The sequence below is a fragment of the Rhea pennata genome, chromosome 5 (genome assembly GCF_028389875.1).
Source record: "Rhea pennata isolate bPtePen1 chromosome 5, bPtePen1.pri, whole genome shotgun sequence".
NCBI classification, from domain to species: Eukaryota; Metazoa; Chordata; class Aves; order Rheiformes; family Rheidae; genus Rhea; species Rhea pennata.
Genome location: NC_084667.1, coordinates 53,385,294 through 53,402,134, shown reverse-complemented (window position 1 = coordinate 53,402,134; position 16,841 = coordinate 53,385,294). Strand labels below are relative to the sequence as shown.

Below are 16,841 nucleotides of genomic sequence, written 5' to 3'. Positions count from 1 at the left end.
AGGTAACACCGTTTGGCACATCAAGATCCCTTAGTGTAAAAAGTCAGAGCTTAAGCCAGGAATGAACATGTGGTGGGAAACACAAGAAGTAACAAGGCAACTGGCATATGCAGCACAGCAAGCAGTAGCAGCATACCACTGCTCATAAGCATCATAGCAGAAGTGAATTTTAAGGGGGCTTTGAAAAAGCCTTATGCACAGATCTCCTCCCACGTACATGGGATGGCCTGGGGCAGTGGATGAAAGTGCTGGAGAGAAAACAAAAATCAGTGTATAGTGAATGCTGACTTCAAAGGCAAAAGGAGGGGGTGGAAACAAATGCTGGCAAACATAAGCAAAACCAGACTTTCAACAAACTATTAATTTAAACCAGTGTGATATTCCGACTATTCCAGTTTACTGGGCTCCGGCTTGACTTTATCTGTTATATCTGCATTTATACTCTGGATTCAAAGACCTTTGAATCATTAGTCAACATAGAACAACATCTAATCTACACAATTTGAACCTACTTCTATTTTAAAAGAACTTCCAAGACATCCATCTCATTCAGGTAATTGCTGTAAGTCCTTCTGTTAACTTGCATGTTATGTATATTATTTATATACTATACATGCTATATATACAATGTGCCAGTGCAGCAAATTCTAGTCTATGTTTGTGATGACTTGGGGATAGAGTATAGTCTCCCATCCTTAGGAGTTATTGCATAGAAAACAGGACCCCCAGAGTGAATAAGGGTTCATACATGACCTTTTCAGCTTCTAACTTCATATTTAAGAGACTCAACAGAATCTGAGTGTCAATATTTGTGTGTTTTTCTACACACTTTTCTCCTTTTCCTTTTCTAAGACAAAACTTTGTTAGCACTCTCAATTTTATCTCAGAGCTCACAGAAAGAATCATGGGTTTTCATAATTATTAATTATGAAAATTATGTTAATTATTAACTAATAACATTTCACTGATCCTTGAAATGCCTTGTGGCATGGTGTGGAATTGCAGATCTCCCTGGCTCTTCCAGTTGTTGTACAGCCAACTCTGGTCTGTTAAGGTCTTGTCGATCAGAGGCCTTCTAAAGAAAAAAAAATTGATTGATGCTTCATAGCTTCCTCCTTTCTAGGATTTGGGTCTTCATGCATAATGTGAGAGTACCTCAGGACAGAAGCTTCTAATTAATTTATTTTGCTTCTCAAATTCTTTATTAAGGTCAGTGTGCAGGGAAGCAAAGCTAGCTGGTTTGTGTAGAGTGCAGTAGCACCAGCAGCAGAAGGTGAATTAGGTATTCTTCTAAGAAGCCAGCAGCCTTTAAAGTCAAAGAGCCAGGGTCTAGGAAGCAAGAGAGGATCCAGCACTGAAGATGTAGGAGGAAAATATATGTTCTCCAAAAGCTGTAAGAGACACAACTACTGTTCCAGAGAGGAAATGAAAAGTGGCAGTGACCTCTACTGAAGTGGACAGACCCATAAGCTGCTCTGTCTTGCTTTTCCAAGAGAAATGCATTCAAGCTCCTGGAAAAAAATGAAGAAGTCCAGGCAGCTTACTGATTATTCCTTCATGCTATTTATCTATAAAGAGCCCAAAGGGATCAGAAGCAACTGCAAGATGCAAGAAGCAAGGGCAAGGCACTAGAGGATTCAGCTTATACTCTTTATTCTTCTTCCAATTATGAATTAAAGCCAAGGAAGTGAGAAACACATACTGGAAATGAGTATTTAGCTGCAAAACTGGCAGCAGCAGAGGGACATAGGTTCTCTAAGCACTGAAACGGTGCTCTACAAATTACTGAGTAGGTTTTGAATCCACCCTGTGAAGAAGGAAGGACAGTATCTTTGTGCTCTATTCATAACAGTCATAGGAGGACATGAAGGACAATGAGTCAGCTGTCTGAACTTCTCCGTTATCAGTGTATTAATGCAAGAAACATGGGAAATAAAACAGAAAAAACTAGGAATTTTAAATACAAGACCCCAGTTATAACTCGGCACAACTGAGAGTGGGATAATCTATGTGATCAGACTATTAATATACAGATAATGATAAAGAAGGAAATGCACAAGGCTAGTGTCACAGACTGCTGCTTAACAGGGAAGATCATGCAAACAAGGCTATTTGGGAATAACTAGCAGAATCAGCCAAAACTCCAGATTTGAAAATAATAGAGACTTTGCAATCTGCACATATATTAGGCAAGAAAGATACATAACATATTGTCCAGCAGGATCTTCAATGTATTCATGATGGGTTTATTCAGAATACAACTGTAAGGAAGGTTGTTTTCCATTTGCTTCTAAGCAGTGGGAGGAACTGATTGGAAGAGGGAAAAGTTTATTAGGACTATGAAATAACAGTGTTTCCAGTTTTCATGAAGTGAGTGAGGAGGAACAGTAAAATAAAGAGAATGAACTCAGCATCAGGGCCTGGGACACATCCCCTTTCTAGGAGATGTAGGCTAAACTAAAGAGTTTAGCTGGCAAAGACTAATGTCAACTTCTTTAGTGCTGTTATGCTGAAGGTTGTTAAGGGCAGTTGGAAAAAAGCTAGAAGACAGGGCTGCCCCTCCTTTGCCTTGGGAGCTGCTTTTAAGCTGAGGCTTCGCTGCTGGCCCCTGCCAGCTTTGTCTGTGCTGGGTCTCCTACCTTCATGAGTGTGGCTCTGACCCAGACCTTCTGGCTTGGCTTCCTTGCTTGAGCTTGGACCTGCCTCATCACAACAGACTTGCTGGTTGGTCGCTGAACTGTGTCTGTCTCTGATCTCTGTCTCTGGACACTGCCCTGACCTGGACTTGCCATTCTGCATATCAGCTTCTTGGTGAGGTCACCGCTTGTGCCTGCCCTGTTACTGAACTCAGTTTCCAGCTCACCTTCACTTGCAAAGCAGCCTCACTGCTCTCTGACAGTCTGTCTTCCTGAAGCTCAGTAAACTCAGATATGCCATAGAAAATATGCCAAGGGGAAAAGGAGTCCCAGAAAATTGGTACGTCTTTAGAGAAACAGTATGAATGGCACAGTTGTAAGGTAACTCAAAGTGGAGAAAAGAGCAGACGGTATACATAACAAGAAGCCGGCTTGTCTCAGCCACAGGCAATTCTGCATAAACAAGAGGAAATTTAGTTAAATAATCAAGGGCAGAATATTCTGCAGTCCTGGATAACCAACAGCAAAAGAAAGTAAAAAGATGGTTTTTCTGATGATTCTGCAGAAGACAATGTCAGAAATTCACTAGATGACAAACTAAACATTGGTCAGCATTAGACTGTTGCTGAAAAAAGTGATTGTACACAACATCATCATCTGTAAAATATATTAAGGATTCCTTTACAGTACACAGTGCTGGTAAAACCTGTGCTGCAGTTTTGGCTTTCAGTTTGGGAACTGCACTTCAGGAAAGATGTGAACTAATCAAGAAAATCACAAAGGAGTACAAGAAGAATGGTCAAGGACTACAAAGCAAAGACTGAAGAAATTGTAATTGTTTAGTCTAGAAAGAGAAGTGGTGAAGGAGGTGACTGTCTTCACGACTCTTCCCATAAAAGCTGCTGCAAAGACCAAGAGAATAACCTGTTCCCTATATTCACTGTTGACAGGACAAAGAGCAGTGAACTTGAACAGCAAGAAAATTTTGCTCATTGTGAGCAATCCTTTACAGTGATCTGCTGTCCTGAGGGAGGGTATGAGATCTCCATCATGCTGTTTGGCTCTTTCCAGGTTGCCTCTTCCTCTGAACACTAGCTATTCTGCTCTCACTTGGCACTCCAGAGACTTCCAGCATTCACTGACTATGACTGATCGCTTCAATTTTCTTCTAATCCTACCTCTTCCAGTGACCAGACTCATTCAGTCTTGTCCAGATACAACTCAGCTTTACAGCAGGTTCGCCATCTGGGTTTCTTCATCAAGGCAGTGGAGCAAGTAGCAATAACAGCACTGTAACACTGGTCCATCATTGATCAAATAACCCTCACAGAAGAGTTACCATTCCAGCAACCTGAATTCAAAGAACCAACTTTACATATAGGTCATCAGTTCTTGTACACTGCATGATGCATTCTCTAACTGATCATCTACTAACATTTATCTAATGTGAACTTCCTAATTATTTTTACCATATGTTTGGCACAGAGACAAATTCCAAGCAGTACTTTGAATTCAGCTCATGCTCTGTAACTTCAAAAGCTGTATCTGTGTTCCAGTAGATAACCATTTTTAACATCAGTGACTGCACTTCACAACATCCAGATCCATCTGGGTCATACCAGTGTCTAACCAGATAGATAACTTACAGGATGGACCTGTTCTGGGCATAAATCATGGCTGCACAGTAAGAAGAATATGTTATCCATATGTTGACCTTTGCTCAGTGTGTTGCACAACTTGGAAGGTGTGGACGGCATGAGGCAAGAAATTCCAGGAAGAGAAAGGACTGTCTCATAGTTAAGTGCTGTCTTGGGAATCTAAACTTGCCTCTGCCAAAGAATTATAATGGAATAATAAGCTGATCACTTAAACTTTTCATAAATTGTGGTTAGCTGTTTGCTCTCCATGTTCTGGGTGCTTGACTTGAAATCTTGGTGCCAAATTTGCAAAAGGACTTCATTGCAACTCACAGCTGCAACTCACAGCTGCAACTGAATTGAATGGGAGACATGCTCTGAATGTAGCAAGTGCTATATACTGGTAAGTATTTGGAAGTGCTTGTGTATTTGGAGGCTTGATTGAGCCCCTGAAATCAGCAGATTCTTCACCTGAATAATTCTGTGCCTCATATTCTGATCTACAGGGTCTGATCTAACTGTTTTTAAAAATTCATTAGTGTTTGCAAGGCATTCAAATGCCACAGAAAGGGCACTGGGAAGTTAATAGCTCTGCAGTTAGAGCAGACATTGAAGAGTATGCAGTAAACTAGGCATAGTGCCATACACTGAATGGCAAGGAAAGATATTGAGTAACTGCTCAATAGGTGACCATCTTCTATTCTGCACACTGCTTACAGAAATGGGTCCTGAGCAAGAAAAACTGAGGTTATTTGATAAAGTACTAAGTAGCAAGAAAACACCAGTAGTACAGATATCTGCAGCCAAAGCAAGCGATTGCCTTCATCAGCAGTGGTCTGGTTTTGGCATCTTTCTTGATACTAACAAATTACAAAGAAAATTTACCAAGGAATGCAGCCATAGGGCAGGTGATTATACCAAAAGCATCAGTGACACAATAGCAACACTAATGACAAATATAAACTGAACATATAATAAAGCCATTTCAAGGACCTCACTAGAGGCTAATCAAAATGACATTTGATTTGTGAGGAGATAATGTTCCTTTTAGGAAGTGTTTTTGTGATCAGGGAGTTAGAGATTTTTCCTGTGCATAGGCACAAGTTAGCTGCATAAAGATCACACAGGCCAGATACATAATTCTGGGTACTTAAACCTGAGATCTTAATAGTATCTCTCAACAAAGCTTTTCTTCACCCAAATGTAATGGCCATGGGCTGCCCAGCATTGTCAGGCCACCAACTCTACAGCAGTTAGTTTCTTGGAAGGTTTAACACCCTGGCATAGTTCACCAGCAACCTTGTCTTCATTTCTTGAGGGGCAAGGTTGTACCACAAACAGAGTCCTGTACCCTCCTTACTCTGGGAGTCCAGTGTCAGCTCTTTTCCTCACATCTCTTCAAAGGCCCGTGCTGTACACACATTTTCTTCCACCTGCCCACAGGAGGGCTATCAAACACCTCCTTCAAAGTAACAGTTATCACTCTGTTCCAGCTGGACACAACTTTTTCACCTCCTTAAACTCAGTAGGCTTCCCAGGAGCCTTGGGTGCCTATGCACCCCTTGGGTTTCCCCCTGCCGTGGTGATGGGGAATCTGCTTCCTCTCAGAGCAGGCAGGATGCCGGCTGTACCTAACGAGGGTGGTTGCTGCGACGGCTGCCCCGAGCAACCTCCTTCTCTCCTCCTAGCAGCAAACAAAATCCTCTGCTCTCCCCTCCTGTGCCTTCCTCTCCTGCCAGAGCACAAGGCCTTCCTCAGGCCTTCCTCCAGGTGAAGACCACTTAGGATTCCCATGCTGAATCAAGGGAGAGCAAATTCAGGACAGAAAGGGCATATTGCTGTCACCGCTGTGCTTCCACATCCTACCTTTTGTGCAAGAAAACACTCTGCCCTCACTGACTACAGAAATCCAATTTTTGCTCCTGCATCTATTTTCAAGTATTTTTTGAGGGGCAGCAGGATGATGTATCACAAGCAATGCATACATGAATTCAGTGAATGCCATTCTGGGAATTTTTAAAGGTTTAGGTAGCAAGAAAAGCTAAGATAGTAAGAAAGACAGTAGGCAAGGAGTAAAATCAAAGAGCTAGTTGTAGTTCATACCTACATATTTGCAGAATCTCATCATTATTGCTGACAAAAATTAAGCCTGTTCAGTTTAATTAACATCAATCTTCAGTCTATTTTTCCACCCATGAGGATTCAGTTACTGTGTGGTTAGTTATCAACAAATAGGCAGTACTTTAAAGTGTTATAAGCTTTTCTTCAGCTATGATTTACTACCTTGACTGCCATAAAATTGAATAGAAATACACAGTCTAAAAAAAGACACGATAAATTGGATTTTAACTATTGATCTGTAACGCTAGAAAGTCACACATCAGATGGTCATGAATAAAAAGGTGTTGCTCACAGTAAAAGAGAGTGGCATTCTTGAAGGCGGGTGACAGACTATTTCTGTGAGCATCAGGCATTCAGAGCTAACTCCTGCAAGGTGTGGTGTGACTCCAATGCTCATCAAAAATAAAGCATACCCAGTTTTCTTGTTGCTTTGCAGAAGACTTTTGGTATCTTGCATGATCACATCTTCCAGTTAATTTGTAAATTCTCTGGAGTGTTTATTTTATTCTGATTTTGCTCACCATCCAGCACAGTGGGTCTCCAGTTTTGATTAGGGCCTCCACACAATATAGCAACACAAATACATCGCTAATAATAACATATAGTAGATGCACGCATTTGGAGGAAATGAATCATGGGCAAAAAATGAATCAATGGAAATTAACTATTCTCTTTTCTAAATGTATTTTGTTTTTAACTACTAAGTATCCAGCAGGTATTTCAAAGCTTCACAATGTAAACAAAGGGTAAATGAGCTACAGTAGAGTTTTGGGTTGATTTTTAATAAGTTGTTATTTTAGGGTGACACATAATCAGTCTTTTCTGCTAAAGCTCTAGATTTTGGAGAAAAAATCCAATGTGTATGTTCAGTGATTATCATCAGTAAATATTTCACAGAAGTCCTTGCCAAAAAAAAACAAGCATTATATCAATCTGTATGAGCAGAGCTACTGAGAACCATTGTGTGGCTCATATGGTATCTAATTCTGCTTTGTTTATTTTAAATAAGAGATGTCATATTTTACAGTATTTAGAGAATATGTAAGATTTTGCTCAGGATAGCTCCAAGAGATTATTTTAAATTGATCAATCTGAGCATATCTCAATTGTGCTACAAATGAAGGCTCAACTTACTTCTGAGAGCACTGCATGAGGATTATAACGAGGTGATCACAGAAGTGATGTGCATGCACATATGCACATGCTCCGGGGGTGTTTGTCAGATGGTATGAAGCTCTTAACCTTTCATCTCAGGAAATATACTTACCTGCATGCAAACCCAATTAGCTTCCCCTTCCCACTCCTCCACACCAAGGTCTGTATTTCAGTGCTTTATAGCCTGCCTCTTGCACCAGGATCTCACATGGCAGAGGGAGGTGGCTGAATTCCTTTTGGTTCAATTCAGGGTTGTGCAGCACATGAGACCCGTGCTAGGAGACTATGACACTGCACTGCAGTCAAGGGGTAACATCTACCAAGCTCTGTGCATTAAAGAGCCTAAAGAGAGGGCACAGGACAGCCTTCCTCACTTCCAACCTGCCAGACGCCTACCCAAGTTTTTAACCAATATACAATGTTTATCTCAGACACAGGAGAGAAGAAGGTTTATTTTAGCTGCTAGAAGGATGGTTATTGCAGAGCAAGATCTTGGCACTTCTATCTATCCATCCATTTTGCCTGTACCCAGGTTTATGGTATTAGAATATAAAAAAAATGCTAATAAAGCAAACATTCAGCCTGCAAGACTTCTTATCCTTCCCTTCTCATTCTCACTATCTGTAAGATTATAATCCAGGCTTGCTAGAGAGAAAGGATGCATTTCACCCGTCTACAGAAATTTGGCATATTTTTATTTTGGTTCCTATCTCGTGAGAACCAAAGCTGGCATATTATTTCCCTTTAGTACCTTACTCATTTAACTTCAGCTAGTTCTTATTTATATGCTGATCTCAGAAAGGCACTGTAAAACCTGTAACAAAGGTATCATTATAAATCATGAATGGTATGAAGAGGCGTGTGATTTTGCTGGTATTAAAACTGCTGATACTTATGTACCTCAGCTGCAACCATTTCTCCTAACAGCTATATTTAAGTTAACAATTCCTTGAGCACTAAAACAACTGAAGTTGTTTCTTGTAGATTTGTGTCTCTTAGTTGCTTGACCTTGATGGCTAAGACAAATTAAGCTTTTTCTGTAGTTGCAGCATTTCTAACGGCTCAAATTAAAAACTGACCAATGAGTTCAAAAATTCTTAGTGAAGAAGTCATAGATCTAAAACCATAAATGCACAGACAAGCAATATGATCATATATTTCACATTTCTACAGGAAGCTAGTTCAAAATAGAACTAAGCTGAGCAGTGAGTTACGTGGTACTCCACGAATGTGGTACCTATTTGCAAAAATGGCTATGTGAACTTTACCTATTAACTTGCTATCACAAAAATTTCCTGTTCTCATTCTCTTATTGTGAGGATATGGATGTCAAAGGCTTGATTTACTTCAACACTACAATATTGGTGACCACATAAACAACGAAGATGGTTAAATATCCATGGAGAACAATAGTCCATCAGCCTAACTAGCTCTTTTTTTCCCATTTTTAGGGCCAAAGACAGTTTGAGAATAGACTACAGTGTGGACAGACATATTTGTTCTTTTCTTAGCTTCTTGGTAATTTTGCTCAGCTTTATGGAATGCTGTGCCAAGTGGTAGTTAGCTAGGACCGCTAGCTGCACGAGCGAGGGGAGGAAGGCTTCCTCCGTCCGGAGAGAAGAGGACCGGCTGTAGTTCTCCTTTTTCAATCAAGGACGATCACAGAGGAGTCCTTCAAATTGCTGAGTATCTTCTGCCATGTGAATTAATCAGATTTTTGGCCTGTGCGTGAAACTGTCCTCTCAAACCTTCTCAGATCTAAATATTTGGGGCTTAGTTGTTTCAGAGAGCGCATGTGGTTTGGCTTGCTTACGTCGTCTGCTGCCCTAACGAAACTTTGAGGTTTATATTTCTGGCAAAGCTCCGAGGCATGTTTTTGGCACCTTCTCTGACTTCGAGAAGAGCGATCTTCCTGACCCAGTGATCGCTCCGTCTCGACCCTGACCGTGTCTCCGTGCCTCTGGCCCAGCGGCCCCATCCACGGCAGCAGGAGCGCTGCGGGCCGCCCTGGGAGAGGCTGCGCACCTCGTCCCACCCGCGGACATTCTGCCTCACGCAGCTGGGAGGTGGGAGAAACGTGAGGGCGCCGCCGGCTCCGTTTTCACCGGGCAGGATACATTCACCGCAGCGCAGCGCACCGCGGAGCCGCCCGCGGCCCGCTCCCAGGAGCTCGCCGAACGCGGCGCCGCGCGGCCCGGGGCGGCGCCCAGGAGGCGCGGCAGACCCCCGCCTCGCCAGGGCCGCCCCGCTACCGCCCCGCCGCCATCACGGGCGGCCCCGGCGGCGCCGCCATCACGGGCGGCCCCCTACCCCCCCGCGCTGCCTGCGCTGCCTGCCCCGCCCCGCCCCACCGACCACGTGGCCCGGGCGCCGCAGCGCCGCTGCGCAGGCGCCGTGCCCGCTCCCCGCTGCCCGGCCGAGGCTGGGGCTCCGGAGCAAAATGGCGGCGGCCGGAGCGCGGCCGGGAGGGAGCGGGGGGTGCTGAGCGGGGAGTATGGCGGCGGTGAGCGGCTGCCGGAGGTGAGGCGCGGCGCGGCGCGGCGAGCGTGGGCTGGGGAGGGGGTGAGGGCGGCGGCGCGGCGCGAGAGGGGAGGGGTGAGACGAGACCGCCGCCGCCACAGCGGCGCTGCCGCCGGGGCCGGGGCCGGGCCGGCGCGGCGCGGCGCGGCGGTGCCCTGCAGGGTCCCCGACGCGGAGCTCCGCCGCGAGGGGAGCTGGAGTGCGGGACGCGCCGCCCCGTCCGCCGCCGGCGGCGCTGCGCGGGGTGCGGGGCCGCCGCGGGCGCGGCGCTCCCCGTGCCGGCCGCGGGTCCCGGTGCGCCCGGCTGGGCGAGGGCCGTGGCCCGCGGTGGCGGCTCCGCTGCGCGGCTCCCGAGGAAGCCTGGAGCGCCGTGCGGAGAGCGGGCGGGCGTGCGGGGCCTCTGGAACATTCCTGCCGCCGGTGGGTAGCGGTAGCGCTCGGCTGCTCCTTCGTGCGCCTGCCCGCGCCTCCCTGCCGCCTCGTGGGAGGCCGCCGGGTGAAGGGGGCACACGCGTGGAGCGCGGCGCGGCCGGAGCGAAGCGCTTGCTGAGCCCGTGGTACGGCACCCGCTCGAAATCGCGTCGGAGCTTAGCTCGGGGCACTCAGTATTGCTTGAGGAAAAGAGGAGAATTCTTCTTGGGATTCAGTGAGTTTAGATCCTTCTCTATTGGAAGCTTTTGCTTAAGAAAGCGTCAGTATTTTTTTCTACCTTCTCCCCTCCTTCCCCTCTTGACTAAGAGTCCATTGCCAGCTTAACAAAAGTAATACGCAGGCAGGTTATTTTTTTGAGGGTGTGGAACAACAAGTAGGTTTCATTTAACAATGTACAGACGCTGTAGACTATGTTATTGTTTAAAATACAAGGTGTGAGTACTCATAAAACACCTGGATGAAGCTAATGTATATTAAAGGTATGGCTTCTGATGTTTTTTCCATTCATGGAATAATCTAATTCTAATCAGTCCTAACTGATGGACTACAGTGCATTGAACCGTTTAAGAGCTTGCTACTCTGATGCATCAGATATTTTTATATAAACATTACTATCTGTTCTTCCTGTATGTAAACCTTCTACAACTGTCCTAGCAAATAAAACTTGTAGTATCTGAACTAATGACGTTAAGCAGTCAAGCACTGTCTGTTTTTGTTCAGATTTAAAGTTAGGCTTACAGAGAGATTGCATGCAGGTAAGCTAGAGTGCTGGAAATAGAGTTCAGTATTGTATATTGAATGTACAACCAGAGTTTGTCCCTGTTTACTGGAGATGAAAAATAAATGACATCAAGTCCTCCGTATTTTGGCTCAAGTGCTCCAGGCATTGTTTTACTTGCTTTCAAACTTTAACCAACATATAGATGGATCTGACATTCTAATCTAATTTCATAGGTTTAGAGATGTGAGGGACAGAGACACAAATCAACCTGAATCATTTTTATGGCGTTGTAATTGGTTGCTTTTTTAAATCATTCTCTTGCTAATGTAAGTTTTCTTCATATGTCCAGATTCCCTTGCTGAGTCATAGATACAGTAGTGTTGTAATGCCTATAGCTGGCATTGACTGATCTGCAAGGAGTCATACATGAAAGAATAGAATTATTTTTATAAGCTCTTCCAGAAGACTTGCACAGACTTGTTGTTGCAATTTCTTTTTCTCTTGTTTTTTGAGCTTGTCTGAGAAGCTCAAAACTCTGTATTGTGAAGGTATGTTGCTCGTTCTTAAATTACAGTAGAGTATGCTGTCGTTGCAGCCAGCAGTTTGAATTTAACTCCGCGGGGCTGTAAGAGCTTGAAGAACAGGCTTACAAAATATTAAGGCTTCATCTTGGAAAAAAAGGCCTTTCAAGTTGCTGCATATGTGATGTCTGGTTTACACCTATCGCTGATAGCAATTAACCTCGGCTTGCAGGAGTTAATTCTAGGTTTGGACATCCCTTTTCTCTGTCCTGCTTGTGGGTTGCACCAGTGCTGTGGCAGCTTGTGGGCCTGCGAGTCACTCCAGAAGGATGTGTGCCACTAGCCCTACCCCTGCTACCACGTGGATGCTAGTTTTGTCTTGGTATACTGGGATGCATGCAAGTAAAGGATGTTTTCAGCTGTCTGGATAGCACAGTGATGACTGTGGCTGTCTTTCAGAGACAAAGAGAAAGATGCATCGCAATGTCCTGTGGGCTTCATGTGATTTGAATATTAATTAAAAGTTTCATCAAATCAGAGTTTCATCAAATGTGAGATTGCTGTCAGGAAGAAATAACCACATTCTTAAAATTGTTAGTAAGAGCCTGCTGCTCTTAAGGCAAATCCTGATTTAAAACTCTTCAGTCTTAACTCTATTTTTCTTTATATTGTTCTGAGTATATTTACATGAACTTTGGTATCTATTTTAAAATCAATGGCATATACCTTTCCAAACAACAGCTCCAGAAAATCGAACAAACTTTATTAGCACATGTAGTGTTAATTAGGAATCCTAGTTCAGACCTGAGTGTTAGACCAGCTTCCAGTGAATCAGTTAATTATTGTATCTCAGTTTCACTACTTAGGTCCTTTCAAGAATGAGGCTTGTCAGTGTATCATTAAATGTTTGGACAGAAGCTACTAGGGATTTTTTGGAATACTCTTTTCTAAGTTGGCTTACCGGTATGCCTTAGCTATAACATGAGGGGGCTACAGATAAAAATTTTGATATTAGTCTTGCTTTTTGTGCCCTATCCAGTCTACCCTATACAATTCCCAAGAAGGATGTCAATTACTAAGACACTTAAATGAAAATGCTATGAGGAGATCTGAAATCTTATTGTTTCATGTAGAAGCTGTTAAAATCATGGTTTTTGATGTATGATTTTGATATATGCAGGAGAGACAGGGAAAAATGTCCAGGAAGGGGTTGAATACCCTTGATGGCTTATGCAATATTTATTCCATACCTTGGTGCTTGAAACCATACAGTTTTTGCATCTAGTTGGCATAATGATATTTTCTGGCTGGGTTTTTTATTTCCAGCGTAGAAGCAAGGAGATCCGATTGTGTCGGAGGCTCACCTGACGCTATGAGGATCTCGAGCCTCTCGTTTCTCTGTCCTTGGGACTAGGGCAGATGCTTTCTTGCCTTACCAGGATGCTCGTGAGGATCTGATTAGAGTTTCAGTGGCAGAACCGACTTGAGCACTTGCTGTCCGTAGCTGCTCATTCCTGTTTCCCGCACAGTCGTCTGTGCTGCTAGAACTGTTTACATTGCATCATCCTGAACCAGTGTGGGAAACTGATCTGTCTGAAAAATAAGCCAGTAAAACACAAGATTGGCTTTAGATCAGATCTCTGATCTGGGACTTCACGCTGCTATGGAAAGTTTGTTTGCTGATCCAGTGTAAGAGACAAAGAAGGTAGGGGACAGGGGAGCTGGGGGTGAGTGTGTTGCCTAAAGCGGTGAATTACAGATGTAACTACATTCTTAATTAAATTTGAACCTGACTGGAATTGTTCTGTTGGGTGCAAGTTTTGTACAAGATTACATCAAACGGCACTGAACGTGTGCTTTAACAGCTGGTGTAACTGGTGGGCTTACAGGTAGATTTTCAGCCTCTTGAGGCTTTTCTGACATCTGTGAGTTTAAATCATTTTCTTTAATTGTAAAATAGGAATTGTCATGTTATATCAGAGTGGTAGAACATCTGAAAGACTGTTCCCCCCATCTTCCCTCTTCCCCCGCCCCCGAGCAGTCAAAGCTAATTAAGGAAGAAGAAACTTTCAGTAGGCTGATTTGAGGCTAACATCCTCTTAAACCAATTTCTAGCTTTTAGAGCAGTGCCTTGATACTTGAGGTTCGCATATCTTCTGGAAATTTTGTTTTATTTTCAGAACTTGACATTCTAACACTAGCAGTTATCTATATAGAGATCTAATTATTTTGTAAATGCTATTTGATCTTTGTCCTCAGAACTTGTCTAAATTCAGTGGTCTCTCTGTTCTGTATGCCAGTTGTTGTTCCAGATCTCGTTTCCAGGCTATTACGACATTTTCTAAAGGACAGAAGAGTAGAAGAGAATTCTTTAAAAATTACTTTTCAAGGAAATCTTTTTACCAGCGCTGCTGTTCATTTCCACTCCCCATCTTTTTAGCCTTTTTGTTTCCACACTGTCCTTTCTGGTAGGGGATTATTTCAGTGTATTAACCCACAGCTTTTAAGATAAACCTCTGCTTGCAATTCTTAACACTGAAGACTTGTGCTTTCTAAGTTATTATCTAGTGGGAGGTGCTTTAGATGTAGATCAAGCTAGTTAATGGTTATGCAAGATTTCTCCTTTATTTTGTAGCCTTGCCCAAGATCTGTTAAAACTGTTTCAGGATAATTGACAAATTATTTTATACTTCTGTTGATAGCAGTAATTGCTAAACTCAAAGGAGTTTGAAATAGCGATTTAATGAATGACTACCACTTGATCTTTTAGTTGGGTATGTTATTTTGTGACCTGTACTTGTAGAAGCTCTGTGTAATCAGTAGAGCTGCAAAGTTGATACCAAAGAGACTTCTATGATTTATTTTTCTGTTTGGGTCAGAGAAGACTGCTTTCTAATGATCGAATGCCTGCATTTGAATCAAGGTTTGGAATACAAAAAGCAAAAATGTTGGAGTCTTTTGAGAGCATCAAACCTTAGTAAAATTATACCTATTTATATGCAAATTAAGGTATTTTTGAGTGACTGGGTAAACTGTGTTGGTGAGAAATTGGAATGGTGCTTTGCATTTCATAGTCTGCTACCTGAAGAATCAGTGCTGTAGCAAAGTATATAATACACTTCTGTGATGATTTAGATTGTAATTGCTTTTAAAATAATCAGTGAGGGACAAAGTTACTTTTCATATGCCCTGCTGACCCTCAAACTGGAACTTCTGCTTGAGAATTGAAGGAGAAAGTCCTCTAAAATAACAAGCCCAATGAGAATGCTATCAGACCGTATTTCCTAGGCTTGTGCAGCCTTATTCTTTCTACTTTTTCATCATCTCCTACTGTAGCTTTGTTTTCATGATGGTTCTTGTTTTGTGTTGTGTTTTTATTTGTTTTTGCTCCATTGGGTTTTAAAAATAACTCTTTGGCCAGTGGAACTGAGGAGTGGAGTTTGCTACGGATTTGGAGATCTTTGGCTTCATCTAGGAAGATGCAAGCCTTATTCAAAGCCTCTCTGCTGATTGATAATGCTCATCTATAGATTCTCGAGTGTTACATGAGGTTGTGCTCAAACCCTTCCTATAGTTGGAGGCATTTTGAGGATTTCTCTCATCTACCGAGGTTTCTGTTTTCTTAAATATTAGAAGCTTAATTACCTGTGAAGATTGTTTGTGCTATTCAAATAAGTAACCAAAGGATTTCTTTTAGGGGTAAGGAGGAGTGCAGACACAGTGATATTTTCTTTTTAAAAAAGCATAAAGTATGCAAGTTTATTAAAGCCTGGTATCTTGTGTCATCCTGTAATGGGCAACTTGATTTCAGGTGTCTTGGAGGTGGCACAATACAAATGCAAAATCTCTAGAATGTGGGCAAAGATGATCAAGTTAATAGATTCTTGCTTTGATGAATTTAAAGCCACTAATGACTAAAGCTAAGCAAAATACAATCAAATTGCTTCTACTGACACTCTAAGACAAATACTTTTGTGTCCCTCTGTAATGAGGTACGTATAGGAAGCTTTTGAGGTGGATTGTTTATGTACTTTGGACACTAGCATTATAGAAAAAAGTAAAGCTGACAAAATACGCTCTTGAGACAGGAAATTCCGCATTTGGTGTAGCGATGACACTGATACCAAACGAGGAAGAGTCTAAGTCCTGTTGGTGCTTTTCAGTTCTGAGGGGTAACAGAAAATTGTGAGCTGGATGTAGGTGCTGTAATTTCTACAAAGCAATGCATGTAAGAGCATGAGGAATTCCTGCCCAGTGTCCTTGTAAGTTCTCCCATCCTAATATACTAAGTATCTGTATCTCTGTATCTCTGTAATTTATTTTCCTGAGTGATTTGGGGATTTAGCTTATCTTAAATTTTGCATGAGACTGTTGCTGCCTCAGATCTTCACATTCTGATTTGGCCAACTGTTTTTATTTTGTGTATGTAGTGTGTAGTGTATGTGTAGTGTGTGTATACACAGATATATACAAAATGAAAGAGGATATTTAAAAGAATCTTACACTTTTTATTTTAAGAACTTACCTGATTTAGATTGGAAAGTACCTCCTGCTTCTGATGCTGTCGTTTTAGTCCTTTATAAAATACCTCTAGAAGTGCGAATTTGGACTTGAAATGCCAAAATATCCTTTTAGCATAGTAAGGCTGTCGTACAGCATATATCTTGTCTGTAATAGTACTTTGTAGTTCTAAGTACAAGCCTAAATACTTGATAACTTTTGGTAAAGTAATCCTTATGTATTTCTGAACTTAATCAAAGCTCCTCTTTGACAGAATTTAACTGAATTCCTTTAATGCTGTAACCTGGGCATTTACTATTTCAAGATGCTTTTCAGGCCTAAATTACAAGGCTTCTGAAAATAGAAATACTCAGAAGTATAGTCCTAAAACAAATTTTCCAGAAGATCTGTCCATACTATTTGAGGCTTTTCCATTTCAAGGAAAATACTTTGGATGTTTTCAGTAGAAAAACTAAAATGTCTTGATAAACATACAACTCATTTTGTCATGCTGAAATTTGGTTTCTGTCCAATTAATCAATTAATTGGTTGATCAAAACTTGCCAGTTTAGGCTAATAGATTTGTGTTGATCTCGAT

General features: G+C 42.3%; 1 protein-coding gene across 2 annotated transcripts in view; it reads left to right on the top strand.

Moving 5' to 3' along the window:
- Positions 1-9,969: 9,969 nt before the first annotated feature.
- Positions 9,970-16,841, top strand: part of BTBD7 (BTB domain containing 7) — a 51,699-nt gene continuing 44,827 nt past the window's right edge. For both annotated transcript variants that reach the window (XM_062576719.1, XM_062576718.1), the window contains exon 1: positions 9,970-10,069. The gene's annotated coding sequence lies outside the window, so the exon portion shown is untranslated. The remainder of the gene's footprint in view (positions 10,070-16,841) is intronic.